Raw genomic sequence first — 12,162 nt, forward strand, 5'->3', positions numbered from 1 at the left:
AGTGACCAATACATAACTATAACTTGAAAATCAACAAAGATGAAAATAGATCATATCACAAAATGACATGTGTAATCAGGTTAAGCCATTCCAATGATACCAAGATATTGAAGATTGAGACACACATGGGGAAGCTATTGTTAGAGTAATTATTTTGTTTCACTTATTAATTAGATCATCTTGATTTAATTAATTAAGTGGTTTATTACTCTAGTTCTTAAGCTTGCTTTTAGGTGCATATAATTAATATTTTATATTAATTATAATATGCAAACCTAGTTAGGGTTTCATGATTCCTTTTATAAGGATTCACCTCTTTGTATTTATTAATTCACTTATTGGATCATAATAGAATTTTCTCTTTGCATGTCCATAAGATGTCTCTGGCTTTTTGGCCTCCATAATTTTGTCTTGCTTCTGTTCTTTGCTTCATGCATGTGACAGGGTTATCCATGTAGGTGTTCTTGGGAGATTAGTTTTTCACCTAATCTAACATGGTATCAGAGCCATCTTGCTACTCGTTGTTCGTGTTTTGTTGAAGTGTTTCAGAAGTAGGAGTTTTTCAAGGGTTTTAGAAGCTTTTTATGTGGATTTAGGGGGGACCTTTGTTTTTTGTCACTTTGGGCTCAAACGGACATCACCGTTGTGCTCAGAGCACCCAAAAACCCCAAAATCCATATAAAATTTGTCCATTTTGGACAATGTTGATCTGGGAGGCAAAAAAAATTTTGCCGTACAGGGCCGTACAGCCCCTGCACACGGATCAAGATGAAAATTTGTTAAAAAATTGAAAAAAAATAAATTAAAAGCGGTTTTTTTAAACCCACAGCGATTTGCTAACCACAATGGAACCGCTGGCGGTTACCGCCCAGCGGCCTGCAACGGCTCTGCTGCAGTAGCTCCTCCCGTCCACCACCACCACCAGCAGCTCGGCCGCCCTCCTCTGCTCCATGGGTGGTGGCTTTTTTTTGGAGATTTTTTATTTTTTTATTAAAAAAAATAATTTTTCATGCATTTTTAGAGGCTCTGTTGGTTTTTTCGTCGTAACTTGAGCATACGGACGTATTTTTTCGATCTGAAAAATGTGCTAGAAAGCTGGTTTCGAGATGGAGATGATGGTATAGGTTTTTTTGGGTTTTGATGCAATTTAGTTGCATATTTTGTCAGTCAAAGCTAGATGTTCTTTTTTGTCTTCCGGGAGCCTTATCTCACTCAGCTAGACTCTTTTTTGGGCTCGCCAGATATCATTGGAAAGCTGGTTCTATGAGTTATTCAATTGCAGGGGTCTTTTCTCTAGATTCTGCTCTAGGTTCTCTCTCCTCTAAGTTTTTTACTTTCACACTCTGGCAGATTACTTGGATTCTACAGGTCTTGGGATCTCTTCTTCTGTTCTTTTGGCTCACTCTTCTTTATGACTTTTGAGCATTGTATGCTTCTTTTTTTGTTACATTCTTTTTTCTGTAAATGCACTGAGATAAAGTGTCAGCTTTTACATATCTAAGATCTTGTACACCTTGTGTTTGTTTGTACTCGCACTCATTTATAAAGTGCCATGGGGGGTCATGATGTTTTGCCATTTTATGCTCATCCACCTTTGTCAAGTGAGCATTCCTTCCACGAAATTAGCCCATGCAGTGTGTCGGTGACACCGCCCTTTATCCTATGCTTGTACTTCTATTGCACTGTTGGTCTTCTTGATTCTTCTTCTTGCAGATGTTTTTGGCATTGCATTTCAGTGTTCCTATCACCCCTCTCCCTGTTCTAAATTATGGGGGGGTTCACCTGTTGGCTCTATTACTTCCTTGGTTCGGTTGAGTCATCTATGTATTCATTTTTTGTTCCTATGTACTAGGCGGATGCAGTGGCTAGGCACCTATGAATTTTGGTGAGATGGTTCATCTACTATATAGACACTCATTCATTCCTATTTTTGGAGGTCACCTCTTCGATTGATCAGCTCTTCAGACTTTGTCTTCTCTACCTGGTCATGCATTATTTCAGTGGGGGTTCCAGCAGTTTCTTCTGACAATGTTTGCAGCTTCATGCTTCAGAGATGCTTCATGCTCTTTCTTGTTCCTTTCTTTGGGACATTTTCTAGATTGGAGGCTTTGTTTCCTTCATCTAGTTCATTTCCTTGTATTGGGTACCTGATCAGGCCTTGTTGTCAGGACCCATTTTTTTTCTGCTTTCATAGCTTTTCTAGGTTAGCTTCCTCCCAAGCTTCACTTAAAGGGGGGTGTTAGAGTAATTATTTTTTTCACTTATTAATTAGATCATCTTGATTTAATTAATTAAGTGGTTTATTACTCTAGTTCTTAAGCTTTCTTTTAGGTGCATATAATTAATATTTTATATTAATTATAATGTGCAAACCTAATTAGGGTTTCATGATTCCTTTTATAAGGATTCACCTCTTTGTATTTATTAATTCACTTATTGGATCATAATAGAATTTTCTCTTTGCATGTCCATAAGATGTCTCTGGCTTTTTGGCCTCCATAATTTTTTCTTGCTTTTGTTCTTTGCTTCATCCACGTGACAAGGTTATGCATGCAGGTGTTCTTGGGAGATTAGTTTTTCACCTAATCTAACAACTATCACTAACACACAAAGATAAAATCACCAAAAGGCCTTATGACCAAGTAGTCATTCAGTCCACAATTCTTGCCATGAACTTGATTCTGATAGTGAAATTTGTTAAGCCTGTGTAGGAAGTATTCATCCTGTAAGGAAAAATTTGATTGTTTGATTGAGTTGCATTGAAAGGTTTGTGATTGTTCACTGGAAATAGTGTGAAAGGAACAATGTTCTTAAATCATTTAGTCTTAGTGTGAATTTGTGTAAGTTTGTTTACAATCACTACTTGATAAGCTCAGTTTAATGGTCAAAACTCAGTGTCATGAGATTGGATGATGAACTAGAAGAATTTGGATAAGAGATGATAAGATAATGGAAGAACTTTGATTGAATGAGATGAATGATGGGATAAGCTTGAAGTTGATTTATATGAAATGATTGGAAGAAGGGAATGTGATTAGATTAGAGGAGAAATGAATTGATTGAATGGATTGGAAGAAGTAAAAATTGATGGAGGGTGGAAGGGATTAGAATCAATGACAAGGGATAACCAAGGGATGGTAAATGGAGGAAAAGGAGCATGAGTTGGTGGATGAAAGGAATGGTGAAAGGATATGAGGGAACATGTGGAGCCAAGGACCATGTTTCAAAGGGGTCCAAATGCCCCATACCCAAGGGTAGGAAAATGGAAGAAGATATGGTGGGAAAGGATGCATGAAAATGGAAAGATGGTGTGAAGGCTAATGTAGGGAGGAAGGGAAGGCATGTGCTCTACCAAAGCATGTATGAACATTTTGGTATTGTGCCTCTAATAGTGATCATGAGCATGGGTATGAAAGGGGAATGAATAAGGGATATGGGAGGGAGGGTATGAGAAAGGGAGAATGATATGGAGAGTATGGATGACATGTGCGATAAGAAGTGGATGAGATGGATGGGATAACCAAGACGAAGGACATATGAAAGAAGGATGGAAGTACGTAGAAGTATGGATGGAAAATTGATGAAATGAACATGACAAGGACTATGGGAGGCAAGATATGGATAGCATGTCAAGATCAAAGATATGAAAGGATTATGGAAGTATGTAGGAAAATGGATGGACAATGTGCAAGGGATATGGATGGAGCTTGCCCCTAGTGTAGAGTGCAAGTAGAAGAGGAAAAGTGTTTGGAAGGATAAGTGTAAGTGGAAGAAATTGGATACATGATAGGAAAAATGAAGGGAGGACTCAAGAATCTATTTACATGGATGGTACCCCTTGATATTTTTTTATTTATTTTTTGTTATTTTCAAGGAATTTTTACTATGTTCTCCTACATGTTGGTAGGATAGTGAAAAGAAGGATGAAAGTGGATTGGGGAATGGAAGACAATGACTTATGAAAAGGTTTGGATTAAGGGGGTGGTGTTGGTGGGAGGAAGATATGGTTGATGGATGCTAGGTTGGAAGACTTGTGGATGAGTGGATGAAGGAGACGGAGAGATCATCATTGGCACACATCTTGAAGCGTGATGGAAAGGAGGAAATTGTGGAGGATATGTAGGAGAAAGTTTGGATTTTGGGATATAGGGACCCAAAATGGATGAAGGAGACGATGGATTTAGGATGGTGGATTTGGGTATATAAGGACCCAAAATGGATTTGGAAAATGGAAGTGTGGATGATTTATGCATGAGGGAAGCCTTTGGATTAGTCAAATTGGATGTCATTTTGAATCTTTCTTTGAGATTCATTGCTACATTAAGTAGCTTTGGAATCCACATAATTTTTAATTTTTTTATTTTTAGCCTTTGTGGCCTTTTGATTTTTTTTTGGATCAGATTTTTCTTTTCTTGGACATGTCTTTTAGAGGGGACATGTTGATCCGTGGGCTTTTGTGGATTTTTGACTTTATGCTCTTTTTCTTCGACATCCAATTTGCTTCCACTGGCCATGGTATGGGTGCATGAAGATAAATGGGATAGAGAGTTTATGGATGGTGAACGTTGGAAGGAATTCAAGGATGTGTGCCTTTGTTGATCTTTACTAGGACCATGAGGGGATGAAGTGTCAGACATGGATATGGCAGATGGATGTATGTAGAGACCCAAAATGGAAGGAAGGGATGAAGGGCTTGGTTGTGGAACATAAGGACCTAGAATGGATGGAAGTGAGGAAGGAATGGGAATATGGATATAAGGGCCCAAAATGGACTTGGAATATGGAGGATGAGAAAATTTGGGTTTGGATAGAGGAATTTTGGAGTTGGAATAAGTGGAAGGTATACCAACATCTTGAGACATTATTTCTTCAATGGGATGCTTTTCATTTTCAACATAAGATGTGAGTCCATGTATATGGGGTTCGTGAGCGGATTGGATAGGTATGATAGGATCATGTGGAGGATTAGGCTAACAAGGGGGATTATGAGGGATAGTAGGATCTTGAGATGGAGGGGGATCATGAAAGGAAAATGAAGGGGTGCTTTGATCTTGACTTACAAGAGGATCATGTAGTGGAATGAGTGGATCATGAGATGGAGTGATTTGATCTTAACATGGAGGAGTATTAGTGGATGGTGTGGAAAGAACTTCTACATGAAGTGGAGGATCTACAGATGCTAACTCATGAGATGGAGTGGAAATGGTAAGATGTGTGGTACATGGAATGTCTTGATCTTGATTAGGAAGGGAATCATGAGCTAGACTAAGAGGGATAAATGGATCGTGAGGGATAGGGGAATGATGGGATGGAGAAATGCTTAGATCTAGAGGAGAAGAGGAATCTATAATGTCATGCTTTGGAGGAAGGTTTTGATATGGCATTAGATGTATGACTTTGGGTGATTGGCTCTCTTCATTTTGTATTTTACACTGAGCCAAGAATGATAAGAAATACCCCTTACGAGGTGGGGATGATATTTTTGGAGGATTAGGATTGTGTGAGGTGGAACTATGGGTAGGGGATTGCATGGAGGGTTGGGGTTGGATGGGACATGAGGACTAGGATCTTTGAAACGTGAAGGAAGAGGACACATGGCATGGAAGGTGGACTTTTTCTGTTGACTTGCTAAGAGATAATTCTTTAGTTGCTCTATTTCCATGGAAGGGTCATTTGTGTTTGAGGAATAGTGTGGGAAATGAATGGAATTGTATGTGGGTGAAGGATAATGAGGTGGGTTTCCCTTGTCAAAGGTAGAACAATAATGAACATGAGATAGATTAGAGTTAGATATGAAGTGATGAGGATGGATTTGATATGCAGGTTGAACAGGAGGTAGAACTCCATATTGTCTTTGAAGATTGTCAACCATTTGATTAAGAAAATTTGGATCCATAGATGTTAGAAGAAGAGTGACGAAAGATTCGATGATGGATGGAATGTGAACTAGGGACTAGGAGCGATTTCAGACTTTGTGTTGATTTGATTTAAATTGGATTTGACTCGATATTGATTTGATTGAATTTTATTTGATATGAGTTGATATGATTTTATTTGATTTGATATTGATTGGATGAGGGTTTGATTTGATTTGATAAAAACCCTATATACAAACAAGTGAATGTGGGATTTGAATGAAAATCCAATGGTGATGACAATGCTCCTATGTCCAAAGTAGAATATTTGATGCAAAGTTGAATTAGAAGAAGACGTGAATGAATGAAATTAGAAAGATTGACTATGGAGGAAGATGTAAATGGATTGAATTAAGAATTGATTAGAAATGACTAAATTTGACAAGGGATTGGATTAAGAATCATGAAGATGAATCATTGAATGAGGGAATTGGATCTTGATGTGGATTATGAACCATGATTAGGATGAAGATTATGGACTTGATTGAATGATTAAGAAAATGAGGAAATGATTTGGATGAATATAGATGATTAAGGTTTTGAGGAAATGATTTGAATGATTAAGAACGTGATTAAGACAAGAGATGTATGAGGGTGATGACTATGATGGAAAGAGGAAGTGATGTGGAATTGATGTGGACAACTTGACTAAGAGGACTTAAACTAAGACTTGTTTTTGTTATTTTTGAATTTATTTTTATTTTTTTGGATTTCTAAACTTTTACAATGTTTTTGGAGTTTTAAGTTTTATGATGTTTTTGGATTTTTCAAATTTGAGATGCAAAATCAAACAATGAAATATACACAAGGCAAGTGTAGCTAGTGTGTCCCCTTCAACTGGGGAGGGTTTCAAACACTCCAGCATGTCAAACACACCAACAATCCTATAAGGTTTCAACTAGGATGTACAAGGATCAACTAGAGGGTGTCCTCAATATACGCAAGGTACGTGAGGCCCAAATTTGTAGATGAAAGAAAATACTGCCACATAGCTGAGGGGAGACGGTAACCGAAATCTCCTCCACTTCCCAAAGGTATAAAGTTATTTGGAGCTTAGCCAAGAGTGACAATATTTTACTTCCAAGAGAAGTGTCTTTCAATTCACCTCCCAATTTTTATACTCTGCCAGAACACTAGAATTGAAGTCATCCCAAGGGGTGATGAAATCCTCAAGCAGGCCTCCTAAAAAAAAAAAAACAAGACCACTTATTTCTTGTGCACCTAAGATCACCCGAAGGCACAAGGGGAGAGAATCATACAATGTTCTTTCCAACTTGAAATCGTCATCAACATAAATAAAAGTGCAGATTTGTCAACAAGAAAGTAAATCAAGCGTGTGCATAAGCAAAATGTTGAAAATGAAATCAATTTCCTTTAAGGCATTAAAGAGTATGTGAATTCATTTTAAGCACCAAATCCAAATGATCATTGCCATGTTCTTTGATCCTTAAGAATTCAAGATTTGATGAGATTCATTTTAAACCCAAATTGAAATGTGTATCATAGCATTGTTCTTTTGACCTTTATGCATTCAAGAGTGTGTTTGGTTTATCCAATTAAGTGCAACATTCATTCAAAGACAAGTGTTTAGGCATCCAAGTTCATTCTCAAAAGCAATAAAATATTAAGAAAAACCTACAAGAAAACATGATTAGGTGTTTCTAAAATGTTCCAATCTGCAAGAAAAAACAAATTTGATTAGCCTCACAAGAAAAACTTCAAAATGAAGGCTTTACTATGGGAAAACTTATTTTAACTTTTTTTGTTGTTTTTTCTATATGTGAATAAGCTTAGAATGGCCTCAATCCTACGAAACCACCAAAAGTCAAAATTTGATTTATACTCTTTTTAAAAAATATTTTAAAAAAATCACAGACGACCGAATGTAGGCAGAGACAATAGAATAATGCAGACGACAAAACTCGCAGATGACAAAACTAAAACTCACTAGAAAATTGCAGATGACAAAACTAAAACTTGTCAAAAAATCGTAGATGCCAAAACAGTGAGTCGTTGGGAAAAAGTAGACAATAGTGTACAACGAAGACGACAACTTGAACAATGCAAATAACAGATTGTTATGCACAGACAACAATATGGAAAATGAAGATGACAGAACAAAAAACTAAAAAAAAATGATAATTTTCACGAGTTGAGTGGAGACGTCGATCTGTGTAGACGCTGGTCTACGCAGATGCTAATCTACAGAGACGACAGTTCACAAACGACACTACATCTAGCGCAGACAAAAATGCATAGATTTTGGCAAGAAATTACAATTTCTTAATAGATTTTTGAAAAGAAAATAGGGACGTGGGTCCCACCGGGCGTGCCATAAATGTGTGCTAGAAAATGTGACCTTTTGGGAGCACGAATCTACAAACAAAATTTAGTTTAAAAATCTCAAATATGCATCAAAGACTCATCAAAATGAAAGAACATTAGCTAACTAATGCTTGCTTGAGTTTTGCAACTCTGAGCAGTCAACAAACCAAATCCTCTAGCCACCTCTACAGCTCAACAAGGGCACCCATGAGAGGCCTTGTTGGTGTGTTCAGATGGGGGGTATGTTTAGTGTGCTCTTCCAAACACAATAAAGTATTGAATCTCTTGAGTGGATGTGCAAATGTGAGTAATGGTGAAATATGAACCTAGGCTACATGAGATGAAGAACACCTCAAGAAATGGCTATGGAGAAAGCCATACTTGAAGGCATTCAAGGATGAAAATGAAATGCAACCAAGAAAACTAACTAAGTATGCAAGCTATACTAACATGTAAATGCAATGGAAATGTGAATGCACAAGTAAACTAGATGAACAATGCAAATGCAAAGCTAAACCAGCTACCAAATGGTTAGTATGCTTCTAGAAATCACCATGAAAACTACCATGAAAGCTACTATGAAAACTCAAACTAGCATGCAAGCTCAACTATAATGAAAACTCAAATCTCAAACCAACATGATAACAATGCAATAATGAGAGATGCAAATGCTTGAGACAAGGCCTCTATTTATAGGCTTGAGTGAGGGCTTGGTGAGGTGGCAACCATGTAGGTGCCACATAAGGTGACATGCAAGCCATGCAAGTGGTCAAATATTCAAAGTTTGCTCACACATGTGTGAGCAAACTTGAGAGGAAGAGTGGGAGACAAGAATGCAAAGGGGAGTGTGTAGGCATGTCATCTCACACATGTTAGAGCACACTCTTAGGCTAATGAGGGGGATTAGGAAAGTGATTAGGATGATTAAGTGGGATTAAAAGAGGAAGTAGGCTTAAGAGGATGAAAATGATGGTTATAGGCTAGGCTTAAGATTAAATTAAACAAAATTTAATTTAATCATAGTTTTAGAGAAATTAATGAGATAGAGGGATTTAAATAAATAAAATTTATTTAAAAGGGGAATTCATGTAGGGATCATGTATTAAATAAATTTAACACATTAGGGGTGGGGGGTGGGGTATTTAAATTAAATTAAATACACTAGGCAAGTGAACTTATTTAATTAAATAGGTAGAAGAATATGACAAATATAATTAATTAATTAATGATTAATTATATTGTCAAGGGAAATAATAAATTAATTAATATAGACTTTAGGACAATTTTAAGTGTCTACAGAAACCTTTCAAAAAATTATGCTCACATTATTCCACAACAACTTTTGATGTATTTCAATCAAATATAGTATTAGCAAAGTGTAATAAAAGTACATGTCTCTTGTTCATTGAAGGTAGGCTGATTTTAAACTTTTCTAAAGCTCATACTCATATAATTCTACAACATATGGCTAAGTGCACCAAAATGGTGTGCAAATAGTTATCACATACCCAAAAAAAATTGTGAAACACCCCTAGCACATTTGACTTAATTTGAATTAAAAAACCTTAATCAAGCTTAGGTTTGATAAATGAATAAGACAAGGACAAGGTTAGTTAATAGGCTTGGATAACAAGGTTGATTTTCCTTCCATTTCCCTCCTTTTTCACATGTTTTTCTCTTCAAAATAGGTTGGCAACTTCTTCATCAAGTTTACGCATCATCAATAATTTCACATCTATTTTAAGCTTTCTAACCATAAATATTTTTCTATTTTTGGACAAAAATAGCATACTAAAGTTTAATTTTCTTTATGAGTGTCTCCATAGTTCCTAGAGATATATGTGTACTATTTTCTTAATAACTTTTGATATTCTTGACCAAATTTTAGAAAACTTACATATTATTGCCATGCCCTTGATTCTATAAACTTTGAAAGAATAAAGTTTTCATTTTTTATTATTTTAATGTAAGTTATATCTAGCTTGTGAACAAATGCCTAATTTTTAGGATGCACCCACTTCAAAAATTCATAAAAAATAAAATACTCAATATAATTACAAAAAAAAATATAAAACTTCTAGCTCTTAGTCTTGCCAATCTTTATACTAAAGAATTGTTTAAAATACTAAATATAACTATATCTTATTTGATTGGCACAATAGACACTGTTATTTTTATTTTTATTTTGAAAAAATTAGAAACCATTTTTTGTGTGTAATATATTTGACCCTCTTGTCCATTTTTTCAAAAACATTAGTAGTTTAGAAACTAGATTAAGAGTACTACAATTCTTATTGTCTCTACATCTTCAGATTTTGAGTGCATAACTGCCAAAAAAAATTCAAGTTTTAGGTTTACCTGATTTTAGAAAAACAAAAGTGGCCACTTATACCCCCCTTTCTACACCATCTTGGTGCACTTACCCATCTTCAAATGTACTTCTCTTGAATCTAGTGTTAATAAATTTAACAAGTTTTTGTAAATGAAATATTGAATGTTCTTAGGTGCATAACAATTAAATTCATTAGTTAGTGATTAATATGTATATTTTAGATGTAAATCCATCATAAACATATAGTTTTTTGTATGCTATACATGGTTAAGGGAACTCATTAAATGAACATTCAGAGGGAGGAGAGAGGGAGATAAGGTGGGAGAGAGAGGGGATGTGAGAGGCACACATAATTGGATATGTATACTACTTAGATCCAAAGGCTTAAGATGTTAGGTGAATTTTATCTTTATAGAATCTTTTCTAAATAACTATTCCAATGAAATAGTTAAAATATGACCTTTAGTAAACATAATATCTCTTGTTTGAAGCTTGTGCAAATGGTTGTCACTTGAACAAACACATTCTTCTTTCTTTCTAATAGTTTTGAGCTCCAAGATACTCTTACATTGAGAACAAAACGAATTTTGGATAAAAGTGAACAAGATGGTCCCTCACCCCTTCCACATTCTTAGGATGTAAAGGGAGAATTATAACACTATTTAGAACCTAGAGAAAGAAAGATAGTGAGAAATGGATGCTTGGAGATCTATAGAAAGAGGAGTGGGTGGATTTTGAGAGTTCAAGGAAGTAGATTGCTAACAGTAATGGTGAAGATATTTGTAAAGTCTTATTATGACTTTTAAATTTGTATCAAGGGATTTTAGCTAGGTAATGTCCATTAATCCAAGTTCACTAATAACAAATAGATCAATTCCACTACCATTTACTTTCAAGAAAGAAGTTAATATTGCAATAATTCCTTTTAGAGCCCATAGATCGAGAATTTTTATCTTGGGAATGTTAACCAAGTGCATTACTCATAAACAACTCAAATCCACTAGCATTTATTTTCATGAAAGCTAGTAGTGCAACAACAAATTTTGGGCCCACATATTGTCCTCTATTGGTTTGTGCAACTTTCCCATATAAGTAAACACACGTTTGGCTTTGCACCTACTTATTATGGATACCAAATTGCTAACTACAAGAAACTCATTGCATTAAATATTGAGAGAATCCAGTAAAGTATCACTTCATTCCACTTATCTGATAGAATAATTTCCCTCAATGATGCTAATAGATGGACACTAAATTATTCACTCTCCTAATTCTTCACATTGTTAAATGTTATTCCCAAGGATATAGAGAATACATTTCACTTGGGGATTTTGATTACACACACACACACACACACACACACACACACATTTGTACAATATGAAAAGGGGATCACATAAAGATCTATTTTTCCCCCAATTCACATGGACCATTGGAATACTAGACTACCTCAAGATAAATCAAATCAACACCATTTAGTAAGAGGGATGTTAATAGAAGATTTCAGCACTCAGGGTTTGTAATCCTTTTGCGCCTTAGAGTTAAGAAGGCAAATAGATAAAAACAATTATGTAAACAACTAATCAAGAA

The sequence above is a fragment of the Cupressus sempervirens genome, chromosome 2 (assembly GCF_028749045.1).
Source record: "Cupressus sempervirens isolate cs-2001-9-10 chromosome 2, ASM2874904v1, whole genome shotgun sequence".
Classification (NCBI taxonomy): domain Eukaryota; kingdom Viridiplantae; phylum Streptophyta; class Pinopsida; order Cupressales; family Cupressaceae; genus Cupressus; species Cupressus sempervirens.